This window comes from Aotus nancymaae, unplaced genomic scaffold (assembly GCF_030222135.1).
Source record: "Aotus nancymaae isolate 86718 unplaced genomic scaffold, 86718_ANA_hifiasm-v0.15.2.pri h1tg000058l, whole genome shotgun sequence".
NCBI lineage: Eukaryota > Metazoa > Chordata > Mammalia > Primates > Aotidae > Aotus > Aotus nancymaae.
Window position 1 is genome coordinate 36,471,555 of NW_026988472.1, and position 19,070 is coordinate 36,490,624.

Below are 19,070 nucleotides of genomic sequence, written 5' to 3' on the forward strand. Positions count from 1 at the left end.
CAGGTATAGTGCTAACAGTGAAGAAAGGGAGAGGTAGGTACCCTTTAATTCATGTGTGTCAGTTTGCCATTCCAGTTAATTTGTTTACAGTCATGATGTAAGCAAGGCTGTTTATTTGCAGCCCCTGCTTCTCTGTTCTAAATAACATAAGACTATCATAATTGTTTGTTGGGGATTTGAGGATATTTTATTGGCACAGCATGTTTCTCACATCAGATTATTTGTTGAACTGATGATTGGAAAACACAAAAACACAAAATATTACATGGGGAGCTAGAGAAAATGTTCTCTAAGAGATAGGAACAATTATATGTTTGTAGGTATATGTGTGCATGAATGAAACTATATTCTAGCCCATGAGATCTTCAAGACTCTTAGAAACACACTGATCAATAACTTTTAAATAAATTTATCTTGACAATCAAATGGCAAAATTTTAAAAACAACAGAATATATTGTATTTACGTATTCCTAATTTTAATACACAGTCCCTTTTATATATCCATTTAAAAGACCCTTATCTATGACCAAATTAGTGTTCCAAAATAGGGATATTTTAGAATAAAATTTATTAGTTATGCTCAGGCAATGAAGGTGACAGTGGGATGTGACCACAGAACAGAATTCCAGATTTGATAATTCTGAGATCTCAGAATTTTGGTGGTATTTCTAATTCTAACCCATCACACACTCCTTCCTATCACCAAGGCACAGCTCTAAGTGTTTTACAAATATGAACTAATTTAATCTCACAGCAACCCCTTGAGTTGGTCGCTTTCACGATCCCCATTATACAAACAAAGTAACTGAGGCACACAGAGGCTAAGTAACTTGCCAAACGTCCTAGAGAATTTTAACCCCCTAGTCATGAAGAGGATTTGAGAACTGTTGGCCTGCTCCAGGGATATCATGGTGTGGAACCCTCCAGCAGGAATGCAGGAAACTGGCCCTGATACAGGAACAGCAGAGAACATGATGATGGGGTCCTGATACACCCATAACCATAGCAACCCAGTCCCACAGGGAGGTGGTAGAAGGCCCTTAATGGGGGAAAACTACCAAACTCAAAGAGCAAGACTAATGTTTGTGATCGAAAAGAAGAGTGATCATTATACAGATTATGCAATTTTGACTGAAGAAGCTTCCCACTGGGAGGGCAAATCTCCTTCCTCTCAAGTTATCGCTGAGCCGAGCAGAAGGTCAGTCTATGGTGGGAGCAGAAGACCTCCCCAAGCAGGCCTGATCACAGTGGGGAAGTGGAGCAATCACCTAAGAAGTGGGAGGGAGGAGAGGAGGAAAAATGATGCTGGTCCAGTTTGAGTCCCATAATAATATCATAAACATAACTTCATGACATGGACCCAGGAGGAAAATAAACCATTATAGTAAATAGCAAAATCAGCAGTGTTCCAACTGTTAATTGGTTTATACTAGAATAGTAAAAACACTAAAATATTTAATTGACTTTTTAAAAATTGAAGCTTTATTATTTCTATGTAATATTGGAAGTCAAATTGGCTAATAAAAGCCTATAGCAAATCGCCATAACAAAATGCTTTTTTCACTTGTACCTCAGTTAAAGGTAAAACGGTGTTTTTAGTTCAACGTCTCACACTCATCCAAACCATGACCAAAAAACATTGCTTATCAACTTGATATACATTTGTTTATAAACTAATAAACTCACAGAATGTAATAGTGGAGGCCACTTTAGCCCTTGGATCTTTGGGCAACATGTAAGCGAGGCAGTTTTTGTTTAAACAGTCAGAAGGCTCTTTGCTAAGGCATTAAACAAAAGCTTTGTTTACTACTCCTCCCAAAAAACTTTGATTTATCAGAACTCTGAATTAGATTTTCCTAAACTATGTAGAAGAACCAAACATGTTAAAAATTGAAACAAGGAAACATTTGGTTTATTTAAGAACATGTACCCAAACATATGTATCTAGATTTCTTGAGTTTTCAAATCTCAGCCCAAAATATCTTGGGAAAACAGACATACCGAAGAGGTTTCTTGGCATATATCTGAGTTGTAAATACTGGGAGAATAATGTTCCTCTAAATAATTCTGGCACGTTTAGTGTCAAGATCAACAATACTTAAAAGAGAATCTGATTTCATCAAAGTTAGTGTTGAAGTCTAATTTTAATCAAATTAAATAAACTACTAATTTCTGACAGCTATTTATTTGCATTTATTCTGCCACAAAGTGAAAAACAGGTCCTGCTTACTGGAGCAGAGCTGAAAAGAGAGCCACTTTGTCTTGTGACTTCCTCCCCAACTGCCAATGTTCACAAACGTATAAACTCACAGAATTTAATAGCTGAAGCCATTTTAGCCCTTGAGTCTTTGGGCAACATAAAGCAGTGGAAAAAGCATGAATTTTGTGGGTGGCATGAAGAAACCTAGCTCAACCCATGTGGTGGGCAAAAAGTATTCACTTTGAAGAGATAATTGCATAAGTGGGAAAAGATGTCTGCAGAAGGCTGTTTGCTGAGGCAGGCAGTGTTTATAATAATAAATAAAAATAAATGTAAGCAAAATGCCCATAAATGGAACTATTTAAGTGTGGTGAAACCATACAACAGAATACCGAGCAATCTTTAAAAGCCATGTTGTGGATCTATATTTGTTGCATGAGATGTTGTCCATGAAATAGTGATGAATGAGAGGGGCCAGTCAAAAAATAACATGTGCAGGGCAATCCTATGTAAGTAAAATTGAATATACATAATACATGTATATATATGTGCAGAGAGGTATCTTATAGGAGGTTCACCAAAATGACAACTATGGTCTCTCATGATACAATTTCTGGTGATCTTTTTTTTTCTAGTTTTCACTTTTTGGCACTGAGTGGTTCTACAATGAATATGTAATATTTTTACAGAAATTATAAAGCTGAAGTACTATGCAGTAGTTTGAACCAACCATGTATACACAGAGCAGTATGGATGTATTTTAAAAACACAGTGCTAGGAATAAAAAGAAATAAGCTGAATGAAATATATAATAAGAAAAGAGGTCCAGGCTGCAGTGAGCCATGTTTGCACTACTGCATTCCAGCCTGGATGACAAAGTGAGACCCTGTTCCAAAAAAAAAAAGAAAAAGAAAAGAAAATAGCAATTATGCAAATTGAAAACCCATACACATAATACAAGACACATTTTACAAGAGCCTATTCATAAAATATACACATTAACTGGTACATTCATCAGTTGTAGCAAATGTACCACTCTGATGGGGGATGTTGATAATTTGGGAGGTTATGAATGCATGTGTGAGGATTTGGGGCATAGATGGAAAATTTCTGTGCCTTCCTCTCAATTTTACTGTGAACCTAAAACTGCTCAAAAAATAAGATCTCTAAAATGAAATGAAATGAAATACTTATTGAATATTTTTCAATGATCGTCCTTGGTGGAGGCTAGGAAAGGGGCAATGGAAGAATGGAGTGGCGGCAAAAGGAATAAACCAATAAATTAATTGCCTGAACTAATGATAATAGGTTGCCCTGTACTATTAGTCAATCGCACGCCCCTACACACACCCCCCACATCAAAATATGTAGGCATGAACTTGACAGCAAGAAATATTTCAATGTATAAATATCTGCACATATAAAAATATTGATAGGATTTTTAGCTGTTTTCAAAGAAAATAAGGTGCATAAGATTTAGAACCATTTAGACTTACATACACATGATCTTGGACACATAATTTCACCTTACTGAAGCCCCACTGGTTTATGTGTAAGATAAAGAGAAGTATAACTACCTTTCTGAGGTGTTATAAAAAGTTGTGGTAATTGTATCTTCAAACATAATTATGATTCCCAGTTACAGCTCAGACAAGTAGAGCTTAGAAGCTGTCACTCCCATTCTTATAGCAAGCAAAAGCTGGACAAGCTAAAAATCAACAACTTGTTTTGGACCCATCAGAGAACTAAATTTGCAAGTCAAATCACCATGCTGAAATCTAGTAACAGGCAAATCCAGAGTCACAAACACAATCTGCTTACCTAAAATAGAAGCCACTGGAGCCATAAACTTGTAGGAACACTTACATAGTAATTTTGATAAGTTGCTGGAGGCTGAGTGTCGACTGGCTTGAGACTGAGAAGCTCCTTGCGGCCACCATAATTTCATTGGCTTTATCTCCAGGATCCCAACTAGGTTCTATGGTGAAGAGTCAATAAAGGTACCCTTGTGGCTATGGCAGGGAGAGTAGAAGGGTAATCTTGTTAAAAAAAAAAATCCAGAACCTTCTCCTTAACAAAGGCCTAGTCTTCAGAGGAAAGGACTTTACCGGAGTCTTGTCCCAGATGTCTCACTGTAGCCCCCTCTAGCATTCCTCACCTGATTGGAAGGGGGAAACTATACAAAAAGAAACACTTTCCTTTTGATTCTTGGTGATTACAGGTCAGAGACACAAGTCAGGTAAAAGGCTGAGACTCAATTGGAAGACTGTAGAATGCTTCACCTCCTCCACACTTTCTCATCATACAAAGGAGGCTCCAGTATAACAAGAGTAAATTACAGCTGAAAGAGCTGAAAGACACAGATCCTCTCCTAGAAGAAGTACTTTGGGAATTTGAAGCCTCTGGTACCTATAGCTACAGCAAACATAAACAAAGCCCAACTCCTAGCCAAATTAACATAAACCTCACACCAGAGGCATATTTACCTCAGTTCCTATTACCCAGTACATGTCCAACTTTCAATTAAAAAATACCATGCCAGAAGGCAAAAAAAAAAAAAAAAGTCTGAAGAGACAAACCAAGCATCAGAACCAGATTCAGGTGTGACAGAGATGTTGGATTTACCAGACAGGGCATATAAAATTACAATAAATAATATGATACAGCTGTAATGGAAAAAATAGACAACATACAAGAACAGATAAGTAAAGTAAGCAGAGATATGGAAACTCTAAGAATCAAAAGGAAATACTAGAAATCAAAAGCACTTTAACAGTAATGAAGAATGCCTTCAGTGGACTTATCAGTAGACACAATACAGTTAAGGAAAGAATCAATAAGCTTAAAGATAAGTTAGAAGAAAAAAAACCCTAAAATGTAAAGAGGAAAAAAAGAATGAAAAAAATAACTGAACATAACATTTAAAGAACTGAGGGACAATTTCACAAGATATAACATGTGTGCAATTGGAATACCAAAAAGAGAAGAAAGAGAGAAAAAACAGGAGAAATTTTTGAAGTAATAATAACTGAGAACTTACAAAAATGAATGCTAGACAGAAAACCACATCCAGGAACCTCAGAGAATGCCAAGCAGGTTAAATCCCAAAAAACATGCGTCGGCATATCATATTCAAACTGCAGAAAATTACAAACAAAATCTTGAAAGAAGCCAGAGAATAAAAACAACTTACCTGTACAGGAATAAGAATATGAGTTACAACTGACTTTTAATCAGAAACCATGCAAGAGAGTAGAGTGAAATATGTAAAGTGCTGAAAGAGAAAAATCACAAGCCTGGTATTCTATACAGAAAAATTATTCATGAATGTTTCTCAGATAAAAAATAGGAGAGTAGAGTTAAAAAAAAGAGTAGAGTGAAATATTTAAAGTGCTGAAAGAAAAATCACTGAGTTGCAATTCTATATATAAATTTTTTGTCAAATGTCTTTTTCTCAGACAAACAAGTGAAATAATTCATTGCTAGCAGAACTGCCCTGCAAGAAATGTTGAAAGATAAAAGATTTTCTTCAGGCAGAAGGATAACTGTAAAAGTCAGAAGCTTGGATCTACATAAAGGATCTACAACAGAGAAGGAATGAATGAAGGTAAAATAAAATATTTTATTTTTCTTATTCTTAATTGTTATATACAGTTATATTCTTGTTATATATAACAAGTAACAATAGTAACAATGTACTATATGATTATAGTGTATGGATAAACAATGTCCCAAGGGAAGAGAGAAAGAAGTTGAGAATACACTGTTACTAGGTACCTGCACTACATTTGAAATGCAATACTGTTGTGTGAAGGTGGACTTATATTAGTTTAAAATATATTTTGTAAACTTTAGGGCAACCACCAAAAAAACTTTTTTAAATAAGCATAATTTCTATGCTAAAAGAAGAAATAAAAGCTGAATGAAATAAAATGCTCAACTCAAACCAGGAAAGACAGAATGGAAGCTTCTGGTAATATATAAGAAAAAAGTTACAAGCATGGTTAATATTAACCCAAATATATAAATAATTACTTTAAATGTGAATGGTCTAAATACAGCAGTTAAAAGACAGCGATTGTCATAGTGGCTGTAAAACAAGACCTAATTATATATTGTCTACAAGAGCATCACTTTAAATGTGAAAACTGATAGGTTAAAAGCAAAGTGATAGAGAAAATATAACATGCTACCACTAATCAAAAGAAAGTTGAAGTAACTTTATTAATTTCAGACACAGCAGATTTCAGAAAATGGAAATTTATCAGGGTTAAAGGAGACATTACATAATGATAAAAGGGTCAGTTCTCTAAGAAGACATAGCATCCCTAAACATAAATGCCTCTAAAGATACATGAAACAAAAACAGAACTAAAACGATAAAATGAGGAATCCACTATTATAGTTGGAGACTTCATCCCCTGTCACCCCTATCAGTAATTGTTGTATTAAGCAAGCAGAAAATCAATTAAGGCTGCAGCTGACCTAAATGGCACTATCAATTAACTTAATTTAATTGATGTTTATGAAGGACTCCATCCAACAGCAGCAGAGTACACATGCTTCTCCAGTTTACATGGAACATGCACCAACGCAGACCACCTTCTGGACCATAAAACATACCTTAACAAATTTAAAAGAGTAAAAATTATGTTCTCAGGCAACAATGAAATTGAACTAGAAACCAGTAACACAAAGATACCTGGAAGATTCCCAAGTATTTGTAAATTAGCACACTTGTAAATACCACATGACTTAAATAAGTATCTTAAAACATTTAAAATATTTTGAACTAAAAGAAAATGAAACTAAAACTTGTCACAATTTGTGAAATGCAGCAAAAGCAATGCTTAGAGAAAATTTTATAGCATTAAATGCATATATCAGAAAAAAATAAAGATTGAAAAATTGGTAACCTAAGTTTCCACCTTAGGAAACTAGAGAAATAAGAGTAATTTAAGCCTAAATCAAGCAGAAGAAAAGAAATGAAAATTAGAGCCTACATCAATGAAATTGAAAACAGGAAAGCAATAGAGAAAATTAACAAACCAAGAGCAATTTCTTTGAAAAAAAAAATCAGTAAACAAAACCCTAACCAAGCTGACAGAGAAAGAGAGAAAGAAATTATCAATACTAAAAATGAAAGAAGGGTCATCTCTACTGTTCCATGAATATAAAAAGATAATACAGGAATACAGTATTCTGAACAACTCTATGTCCACAAATTTGATGAATTAGATGAAATGGACTAATTTCTTGAATGATACAAACTACTAAAACACACACAAAAAGAAATAGATATAGGACTATTATCCATTTTTCAAAAAACAAATCAATAAAATAGCCTTTCAAAAAAGGAAATGATCAAGCCCAGATAGTTTCACTGGTAAAGTCTATCAAACATTTAAGGAAAAAATAATACCAGTAATCCACAATCCCTCCCAGAAAGCAGAAAAGCAGAAGGAACACTTCCTAACTCATTCTATCAGGGTATCTTTACCCTAATACTAAAACAAGATGACATTGCCAAAAAGGAAACCTTAGGCTAGTATCTCTCATCAACATACATGCAAACTTGTAGTTAAGATAAATAAGTTCTGGAGACCTAATGTACAGCCTGGACTATAAGTAAGAATAATGTATCCAATATTTGAACTGTTAAGAGAGTAAATCTTAAGTATTTTCAACACAGAAAAGTAACTATGTGAGGTAATGGACCTGTTAATTAGCCTGATTATGATAATGTTTTCATAGTGCATATGTATGTGAAAACATCACATTGTATACCTTGAATATATGAAATTTTTATTTGTCAATTATACCTCAAAGCTGAAAAAGGTTATTAAATAACTTAATTAAAATAAAATTAGGTAGCTGGGTGCCGTGGCTCATACCTGTAATCTCAACACTTTGGGAGGCTGAGGTGGGTGGATCACCTGAGTTTGAGACCAGCTTGGCCAACATGGTGAAATCCCATTTCTACTAAAAATACAAAAATTAACCAGGTGTGGTGGCATGCACCTGTAATCCCAGCTACTTGGGAGGCTTTGGCAGGACAATTGCCTGAACCCAGGAGGCAGAGGTTGCCGTGATCTGAGATCGCACCACTGCATTCCAGTTTGGGAAACAGAGTAAGACTCTGTCTCAAAAAATAAATAAAATAAAATAAAATTAGTTACTAACATACACACAAAAATCCTCCACAAGATACTAGCGAATCCAATAATGTTAACTAAGAACTGTATATCATAATCAAGTGGGATTTATTCCAGATATGCAAGGGTAGTTCAATATAAAAAATCAATCAGTGTAATCTACCACATTAAGATGAGCCTAGAGCATCTCATAGTTCCAGAAAGTAAAAAATGCAAAAGGAAAAGAACAGCAAATGATGGGGGTATAACATGGGGGTACAGGAGCCAACTAAAAGAGCTGGAACAATTTGAGCAATAAAGTAATGTTGGGTTATAACCCAACCCAAGTTATAATATAAATATCCATGAATCCAAACTGATATAAGTAAGTGATTAAATAATTAAATAAATGGGGCATAATAAACACTTCTCCCAAGCAGAAGAGTTCCAGATAATTTACAGATACTCTGCCCTTAAGAAGGTGCGGCACAACTCTTCACTCCTTTAGTGTGTGTTACACATAGTAACTTTATTCCAAAGAGTATAATATGGAAAGAGAGGGAGGAAAGAAAGAGTAACTTGACGGTGAAGAAACCTGATAAACATGCCAGTCAGGTGATTATCAGTATTGACAGTGGAAAGTCATATTGATAGCCTGTATTCATGAGATAATGTGTTGAGAATAACATTTTATTTCTGTGATCTTCCTCCCACAAACCCATAAGCCCAGTTTAATCATGAGAAAACACCAGACAAATCTCAACTGATGATTGGTTTAATTGATGTTTATGAAGGACATCATAACTGAGGGACATTCTACAACATACCAGACCAGTAATTCTCAAAACTGTCAAGACAGTCAAAAAATAATTAAAGTTGGAGAAACTTTCACAACCTAGAAGTGCCTAAGGAGACATGTCTATTAAATGTAATCTGGCATCCTGGAAGGGAGTCTGGAACAGAAAGTGGACATTAGGGAAAATTTGAGGAAATCTGAATAATGCACGAACTTCAGTTAATAATCAAGTATCAGTATGGTTTACTAATGATGGCAAATGTACCGTACTAAAGATGTTAATAATAGGTGAAACTAGATGGGGGCATATGGGAACTCTCTGTACTATGTTTGTAATAATCCTGTAAATCCAACACTGCTCTAAAGTTTAAAAAGTTACTTTTAAAATTATTATTATTTTAAAATTAACATAGCATGCCGAAAGTTTTTTTAGGGCAAGTGACATGGCAGAATGATTCATCCTAGTCCTTCATGGTAATGTTCACGTATACAAATACATTTGTCCAACTGAGCAATTTGTCTATCAGCCCACATTGATAGGTTCTGCTTCACCAGCTGTCCCTATTTCTGAGAAAATAGGTCAATTTAAGTCTTGCAGACTTCTCAGAGGAGCTCCATGCCTACGCCTGCACACACAAGTGCCACAGTTACATTCTAGATTGACAAATCATTAAATGATCATTATCTGATTTTGAAAAAAACTGAAATAGAAAGATAAAGAGCAAAACTTGACTATTTGGCTCTATCTTTGAATTGCATTGCTTTGGGTGAACCACTGTTGCAAGACAGACTTAATTAATATAATTCCCCCTCTCCTTTCCCCCAGTTGATTCAAATGTTTAATGGTTAAAAGGCAGGCCAAAGGAAGGAAGAAAGAAAAGCTTCAGGAGAGGGAAAGTCCAGAAACTGAACTCAAGCCCCTAAATAATTAACTTGGCTATAGAGGCTCCATTGTCTTTCTCTTATCTTCTTCTGACTTCTAAGTGACAATCCTATTCTTCCTCATAAATTTCCTCTGTCTTGGCTTCTGGCCTTACAGATGACTGGCACTTTTAAATTGTGCAAATGGCTTACCTTTCTGGCTGAGCAGTCTCTCCAAAATCATTTTATTATGGGGGAGAAAACAAGGCTAGCAACTCAATGAGTTGTCTCTTGGCAGCATATCTTTTTATTTTTGAATTTCACTGTGACCTGTTTGCCTTGTCCTGCTGCCACTGTCTAGTCTAACATCCTAATAACAGTCCGTACCTTGTAATTTGGATTTGCAAAGCTGTGTTTTTCAGCCATGTTCTTTCTGTCCAAATCAAAAACACTGTTTCAATGTCAGTAGGAGAGACAATAAGAGAAAACATATTCAGGCACACACATGCACACGCACACAGGCACGCACACTCACACAGCTTCGAGTCAGAAATTTCCCTGAATTTTAGCTCAAATATTTTCTGTTTCTCTTTCTTCTGTTTTTGAGCATCTAGTTTCCTCAACTGTAAAGGAAGTTTGGGGTTTGAGTTATTTCTATTTTTCAGTGACCTAAATAATAAGTGTCCCAGCCAATTTTCCTACTTAAGATATGGAGATCCTTGTAAATAAAAGTATTCTGACCTTCACAATATGTAATTTAAGTATACAAGCATCTTGTATTGTTGCCTGCGTCTTCATATTTGGAACTTTACCTGTTCCATGGTCCATGCCAATAGTGATTAAATTAGTAAAACTTCCTGTGGTCAGAGGGTCTTTGAATATGAGAAATAATTTTTTCCATCTCTCCACCCAGTTAATTCTTCTCACAAAAGTTCTAACCTTTTAGATAGAAATGCTGTTTACAAACACCTTCAGGGGAAAGTTGGTCTATCTTTTTTAGCTGTTGAGAATTTTAGAACTATAAGTAGCTGAAAATAATTAAACACTTCATTTTACATACAAATAATGATTTGTAAAAATAATAAACTAATATTGTTAGCATATACATGCCATAATATAAATTATCTGATTTATTCCCTTAAGTCTGTGACTCTGCTAAAATTCGATAATTAGAGGAGGCAAAATAATTGATAAGCTCCCTGCTAAGCATCAAGTTATACTCTTTATAATGTATGAGGATTATGTACCAAGAAAGTACAATTAGCAAATTAAACAATTGTGCTGTTTTAATAATTAAATTCTCTAATTTAGCTGTTCTCCTATAAGGTTTTACTTTCATTTCCAACTGTTGTTACTATAGAGAAAGTAAAATTATTTGGCTATCACAAATACGCTTACATTTACATCCCACAAATTTCACACTCCACGAACTCTATGAATATATGTGAATATATGCACACATTTTTATCTTACCTTGATTCATAAAGAACTTCAAGCCATTTGCAAAATCCCTGTAACATAGCAAAATAAAAACCCATTAAAATATGAAAAATATGAGTCAAAGGTCAAATAATGTCAGGAAACTAATACGGAACCAGAAGTAAGACTGGAACACAATAGTGTTCATGCCAGAGGTGGATCAACACCTTAGGCCTCTCAGCTTTCCAAATGCCCATAGGAAAATGGACGCTTTCAAATTATGCAAAATCTATATGGGAAAAAGTAAACTAGTTACTCAGGAAAAACACCACTGCTACTGAGACCAGGGGACAAAACATCTCCCAATTCTGTCTCAGAAAGGTCAGAGTTTAATTGTGCTGACAAAAGTATCTTTATGGTAAATATAGTGAAAAGTTTCTTAGAGTTATGACTCAGAAAGAATACCAGCTATGAGTCTATTGGGTTGTATCAATTAATATATTTTAGGTTGTGTAGCAGTGATACCTAAGCATGGGTGCTTTGGCTTTGGAACTGTAAGAGGGAAATTGTTACTTGTCACAGTGATATAAGGTGAGCATCATTGGTGTTTAGTGAGAAAATTCTGGGAATTTTAAAGATACTAAAATGCATAGGACAGTGTTACACAGTAAAGATCTCTCTTTTTTCTCATGTACTTATTTTTTAATTATACTTTAAGTTCTAGGATACATGTGCGGAATGTGTAGGTTTGTTACATAGGTATACATGTGCCGTGGTGCTTTGCTGCACCCATCCACTCGTCTGCCACATTACCTATTTCTCCTGTTATCCCTCCCCTGATCCCCACCCCCCTGAAAGGCCCCACTGTGTGATATTCCCCTCCCTGTGCCCATATGCAGAAAACTGAAACTGGACCCCTTCCTTACACCTTATACAATAAAGATTTCCAATATCCCAAATGAACATCACAGCTTCATTGAGAATTTCTGAGAGAAATGAATGGATTCCATGTCCTTCAAATGATGCTTCTGCAGATATTGTTTCTCTCAGGCAAGCTATTGACAAGAATTGCCTGGCATAGACTCAAAAGTTTAGTCGTTGGCAAGTTACTCAAAACATTTCTTAGGCTAATACCTCTGTTCATTGCAGGGCTTTACTTAAACAACAAATATCCTATGGAAGGAAATTTATCCACAAAGAGACAAGACAATAAAATAGATTTGTTTCTCTTTCCTCCTACTGTAGCCACTAGCTAATATCTGTGAATAGCCATTATATTGTCTACCTATTGTATACACATATTATGAATACAATTGTATATACACACATAGTTGATACATTAGTAATAGTTCTTGCCAATTCTCGAGTAAACATGGAACTGTTTTTTTCATATGTGGCTTTCTATATTAGTTTGACACCCAAACCTACCATGATGACTCTGGCCTTACCCTTCAACCTATCCAAAGTTCTGTTCATAAAATGACTATTCATTTCAAATTCCCCCACAACAGGGCACACCCTTTTGTTTCTGCGGTTTTATTAACATTATTATTATTACTGGCTTTAAAAAATGTTGTTTAGTATATTTTCAAAACATTTCTTCTGTCTTCAATATTGGGTCCCTATCACAATAGGATAATATTTAAAGAAATTAACTAATACGTTGTTTAGAAATTCCTTTCTTGTTCACATAATTGCCATTCCTCACTCACCTCCGATGAAAATATACCATGGCCACTTGAAGTCCAAGATGTTTGATAAACAAGGATTAAAAATTTTGGAATCCAAAAGGCCAAACCTTGAAGGAACAAGACCTAAAGTTTATGCCTTAATCAAAGGAGAACGGAAGAAAGGCCAGACCATTCATCACAGGTCTAGACAAGGGCTTCCCAAGCAGATGGGTGAAAAATAAAGAGAAACATTACCCAGAAGAGAGGCTGGTGGGCAAAGATGAGAGGACTAAATGAAGTAGCCCCAAAGAGAGGAGCTGGGTCAGCACTCAAGAAACATCATGGTCTCTGTTCAAGTGATAGCCACCAATTGCTGGAACCAGGGAACATAAGGAAGCTAAGCCAGTTCCCAAAACTATCCAGCCAGGTGCTGGTGAGTCCCACACTTCATCCCTGCACCAAGGAGCTATAAGAATTAGCCTGCTTGTCACCAAGCAGCAAGGACCTCCTGTTAACAGCAGCTTCTACATCATTCATGGAAGCCTAGCAAGAATGGCATGGTGCCTCTATCCCAAGAACTTTTTTGGACCCAACCACGGACAGCTCTCCTGTCAAGAGCTTAGTTTAATTATCAGGCCCTTCCAACAGCGATCAGAGCTTTGGACGAGAAGGAAAATGTTGATGTGGAAATGAGGGCCCGCAAACCTTTTGTTTGCATAGAATTAAAACAAATCCAGCCTGAGATATCTCCCTATGTCAGTCCTGCTTTACAATATCCTACAGCTTTTCTGCTACCGTCTGTCCTCCACACAACATGTCTGGGTGCATATGACTTTAATGCTACTAAGTACAAGACCAGAATGTTTCAACGTGAAAAAAAAAACCATTAAAACAGATAAAAATGAATTTACTTTGTGAAGTAGGGCCAGAACTTCAAAGCCCTGTGGTTTGGCCTCCCTCTTACCACTGCCATCTCCATTACCAATTCAGGTGACCCCGTCATCCTTCTTTGGAAACACAGTTTGCAAGTTATTCTAGAATTCTCTTTTATGGATTTGATTTTTTCTCTCAACATACAGAGATGGTTTCTGAATATAAGCCTGCTCCCTGTGCATGCATCAGAATCACCTGGAAAGTATTTGTTTTTTGTTTTTTTTTAATTGGCTCTGCTCTCAAGATTGTGACCCACAGGTCTGAGATAAGGCCCAGAAATCTCTGTTTTTAGTAAGCTTCCCAGGTGACACAGATGTGCAGGCAAGTCTCCAATCCACTGAATTAAAGCTTACAGGGTGGTGCTATTCAAACCCCTCATAGACTCTCAAACAGCACCAATACTTCACTGACCCTCTGTGTGATACATTGCTTTGTCTGAGAAATTCCCAAGTGGCTCTTCACCCTTCTCATTGTGATTTACTCTGATGCCAAGTTACACACTCTGTAAAGAGCAGACATGATTCTGAGTTATCCCCCACCTATTTTTTAAAATGGCTCTATAATGTGTTTTTTGTTATCTTATTTTTCATTTTATTCTGTGGGCAATACATATACATTTTGTACTGAAATAAAAGACTTTTACCTACATAAACCACTGTAGAATTAGTATCCATTGACATTTTTGTTAGAGTGAAGATTAGCACAAGAAAGTTTGGTAAGTGAAATAATGCTGATGAGCTTTTCTGAAGCATCTTTTCAGTATTTTTTTCCAAAGATATTACAGTTTGAAGCAGGCTTTGAAGTAAATAAACCCATTAATCAGGCACTAAAATGCTGCTACAGCATTTTAAAACTATATCAATGAAAGTGTACACTGGAAACCTTTTGCCAAAAATGTCCAACTTGATTGATTGTTTTATATATATATATGTGTGTGTATATATATATATATCTTTTGTTTCCATGGTGCTGCTGTGTTTCTGAATATAGGCAATATTTAACATTTATATAGCAGAAGAAGGAAAAATAGCACACAAACATCCAGTCTTTATATGAATGGTCATATGTAAACCGAGCATACCACAATGAAAAGGGATACATTTAGGCTGGGCAACCCTCAACCACAACAGCAAAGCTAATGAATATTGTCTTTGGTCACTGCTTTTGGTTCTTGTCTCACCCCATCAATATTTTTCTACCCCATGGCTCGTAACTACCCTTCCCAACAAAGGCCATCTCCTGAGCTCAGTGTATTCACCCCCTAGAAGCTTTGTCTAACTACCTTATTATCTAAGATAGCAGTCCCCTGCCTGCCCCAGCCCTGTAGCACTGTCCATTCTGACACCCAGTTCTGTTTCCTTAATAGGAGTTATCACCTTTTATTTATTGCTGATATCTTTCACTGGAATGGGAAATGAACATGCAGGCCCCTGTCTGTCTTGTCCTCATAGTATGATCAGAGCCAAGGATGGCACATTATAGGCACTCAAGAAATATGTGTTAAACTTAATAGAAGCAGCACAATGTCTTGAAAATACATTTGCCAAGTATCTGGCTCTTCAAATGGCCAAATAGAAGTTGATTTCCTACTTGAAACTCTGATTAAAAAATCCTAAAAATGGTCAAAGCAGAGTAAAAGAGAAAATGACATTCCAGAAGATCCAAAGGAATTCAATATAAAATTTTTTAAAATCCCACATGAACTTCTGAAATGTTGTATAATAGAAAAAATACATTTTCTGATTACTAAATGTATTTGTACAAATATCAAACCACCCTACCAGTCTTAGTTTGTAACAAATTGAATATTCCTTAAAACTGCTGCTATATAGACAGAAGGAAAACTAGTCAAGTAAAAGTCGCAGAAATTTTCAAAAGCTGTTAGAACAATCCTATTCAATATTAAATGCAGTGTGATTTAGATTTAATAATGAGGAAGCAAGTTTTTGACAAAGTGATTAATTTGGTAAATGAGGCTAATAGGTCACTTGAAAAATACTCTTATTCAACAAATTAGCTTTTCAGCCAATTGATTTTAGTGATTTAACTAGAATATAATATTGGACCTAGAAGTTTTTTCTTATTCCCACTTTATTTTATTTTATTTTTTTTTTATTGCATTTTAGGTTTTGGGGTACATGTGAAAAACATGCAAGGTTGTTGCATAGGTACACACGTGGCAGTGTGATTTGCTGCCTTCCTCCCCTTCACCCATATCTGGCATTTCTCCCCATGCTATCCCTCCCCAACTCCCCCCCCCGCTATCCCCCCCACTCCCCCACAACCGACCCCCGTGTATAGTGCTCCCCTCCCTGTGTCCATGTGATCTCCTTGTTCAACACCCGCCTATGAGTGAGAACATGTGGTGTTTGATTTTGTGTTCTTGTGTCAGTTTGCTGAGAATGATGGTTTCCAGGTTCATCCATGTCCCTACAAAGGACGCGAACTCCTCGTTTTTAATGGCTGCATAATATTCCATGGTGTATATGTGCCACATTTTTCCTGTCCAGTCTATCATCGATGGGCATTTGGATTGGTTCCAGGTCTTTGCTATTGTAAACTGTGCTGCTATGAACATTCGTGTGCAAGTGTCCTTATAGTAGAACGATTTATAATCCTTTGGATATATGCCCAGTAATGGGATTGCTGGGTCAAATGGAATTTCTATTTCTAGGTCCTTGAGGAATCGCCACACTGTTTTCCACAATGGTTGAACTAATTTACACTCCCACCAACAGTGTAAAAGTGTTCCTATTTCTCCACATCCTCTCCAGCATCTGCTGTCTCCAGATTTTTTAATGATCGCCATTCTAACTGGTGTGAGATGGTATCTCAATGTAGTTTTGATTTGCATTTCTCTAATGGCCAGTGATGATGAGCATTTTTTCATATGCTTGTTGGCCTCATGTATGTCTTCTTTTGTAAAGTATCTGTTCATATCCTTCGCCCATTTTTGAATGGGCTTGTTTGTTTTTTTCTTGTAAATCTTTTTTAGCTCGTTGTAAACTCTGGATATCAGCCCTTTGTCAGATGAGTAGGCTGCAAAAATTTTTTCCCATTCTGTTGGTTGCCGATTCACTCTATTGACTGTTTCTTTTGCTGTGCAGAAGCTGTGGAGTTTGATTAGGTCCCATTTGTCTATTTTGGCTTTTGTTGCCAATGCTTTTGGTGTTTTGGTCATGAAGTCCTTGCCTACGCCTATGTCCTGAATGGTTTTGCCTAGGTTTCCTTCTAGTGATTTTATGGTGTTAGGTCTTATGTTTAAGTCTTTAATCCATCTGGAGTCAATTTTAGTGTAAGGTGTCAGGAAGGGGTCGAGTTTCTGCTTTCTGCATATGGCTAGCCAGTTTTCCCAACACCACTTATTGAACAGGGAATCCTTTCCCCATTGCTTGTTTTTATCAGGTTTGTCAAAGATCGGGTGGTTGTAGATATATTGTGTTGCCTCCGACGCCTCTGTTCTGTTCCATTGGTCTATATCTCTGTTTTGGTACCAGTACCATGCTGTTTTGATTACTGTAGCCTTGTAGTAGAGTTTGATGTCTGGTAGTGTGATGCCTCCCGCTATGTTCTTTTTGCTTAGAATTGACTTGGCTATGCGGGCTCTCTTTTGGTTCCATATGAAGTTTAAGGTTGTTTTTTCCAGTTCTGTGAAGAAGGTCATTGGTAGCTTGATGGGGATAGCATTGAATCTGTATATTACTTTGGGCAGTATGGCCATTTTCACGATATTAATTCTTCCTAACCATGAACATGGAATGTTTCTCCATCTGTTTGTGTCCTCTCTTATTTCGTTGAGTAGTGGTTTGTAGTTCTCCTTGAAGAGGTCCTTTACATTCCTTGTTAGTTGTATTCCTAGGTAATTTATTCTCTTTGTAGCAATTGTGAATGGCAGTTCGTTCTTGATTTGGCTCTCTTTAAGTCTGTTATTGGTGTATAGGAATGCTTGTGATTTTTGCACGTTGATTTTGTATCCTGAGACTTTGCTGAAGTTGCTTATCAGTTTCAGGAGATTTTGGGCTGAGATGATGGGGTCTTCTAGATATACAATCATGTCGTCTGCAAATAGAGACAATTTGACTTCCTCCTTTCCTAATTGAATACCCTTTATTTCTTTTTCTTGCCTGATTGCTCTGGCTAGAACTTCCAGTACTATATTGAATAGGAGTGGTGAGAGAGGGCATCCTTGTCTAGTGCCCGATTTCAAAGGGAATGCTTCCAGTTTTTGCCTGTTCAGTATGATATTGGCTGTCGGTTTGTCATAAAGAGCTTTTATTATTTTGAGATACGTTCCGTCGATACCTAATTTATTGAGGGTTTTTAGCATAAAGGGCTGTTGAATTTTGTCAAAGGCCTTCTCTGCATCGATTGAGATAATCATGTGGTTTTTGTCTTTGGTTCTGTTTATGTGGTGAATTACATTTATAGACTTGCGTATATTGAACCAGCCTTGCATCCCCGGGATGAATCCTACTTGATCATGGTGGATAAGCTTTTTGATGTGCTGTTGTAATCGGCTTGCCAGTATTTTATTGAAGATTTTTGCATCTATGTTCATCATGGATATTGGCCTGTAGTTTTCTTTTCTTGTTGAGTCTCTGCCAGGTTTTGGTATGAGGATGATGTTGGTCTCATAAAATGATTTGGGAAGGATTCCCTCTTTTTGGATTATTTGGAATAGTTTCAGTAGGAATGGTATCAGTTCCTCTTTGTATGTCTGGTAGAATTCTGCTGTGAACCCATCTGGACCTGGGCTTTTTTTGGGTGGTAGGCTCTTAATTGCTGCCTCGACTTCAGACCTTGTTATTGGTCTATTCAGGGTTTCGACTTCTTCCTGGTTTAGGCTTGGGAGGAGGCAGCTGTCCAGGAATTTATCCATTTCCTCCAGGTTTTCTAGTTTATGTGCATAGAGTTGTTTGTAATAATCTCTGATGATGGTTTGAATTTCTGTGGCATCTGTGGTGATATCCCCTTTATCATTTTTTATTGCATCTATTTGGTTATTCTCTCTTTTCTTTTTTATTAATCTGGCTAGTGGTCTGTCTATTTTGTTGAT

General features: G+C 36.3%; 1 long non-coding RNA gene across 2 annotated transcripts in view; it reads left to right on the forward strand.

Annotated features, from left to right (window-relative positions):
* The window catches only part of LOC105734572 (uncharacterized), an 885,080-nt gene that overhangs the window by 678,614 nt on the left and 187,396 nt on the right, over positions 1–19,070 (forward strand). For both annotated transcript variants that reach the window (XR_010338163.1, XR_010338164.1), the window contains exon 5: positions 5,660–5,808. This is a non-coding gene — a long non-coding RNA (uncharacterized LOC105734572). The remainder of the gene's footprint in view (positions 1–5,659; positions 5,809–19,070) is intronic.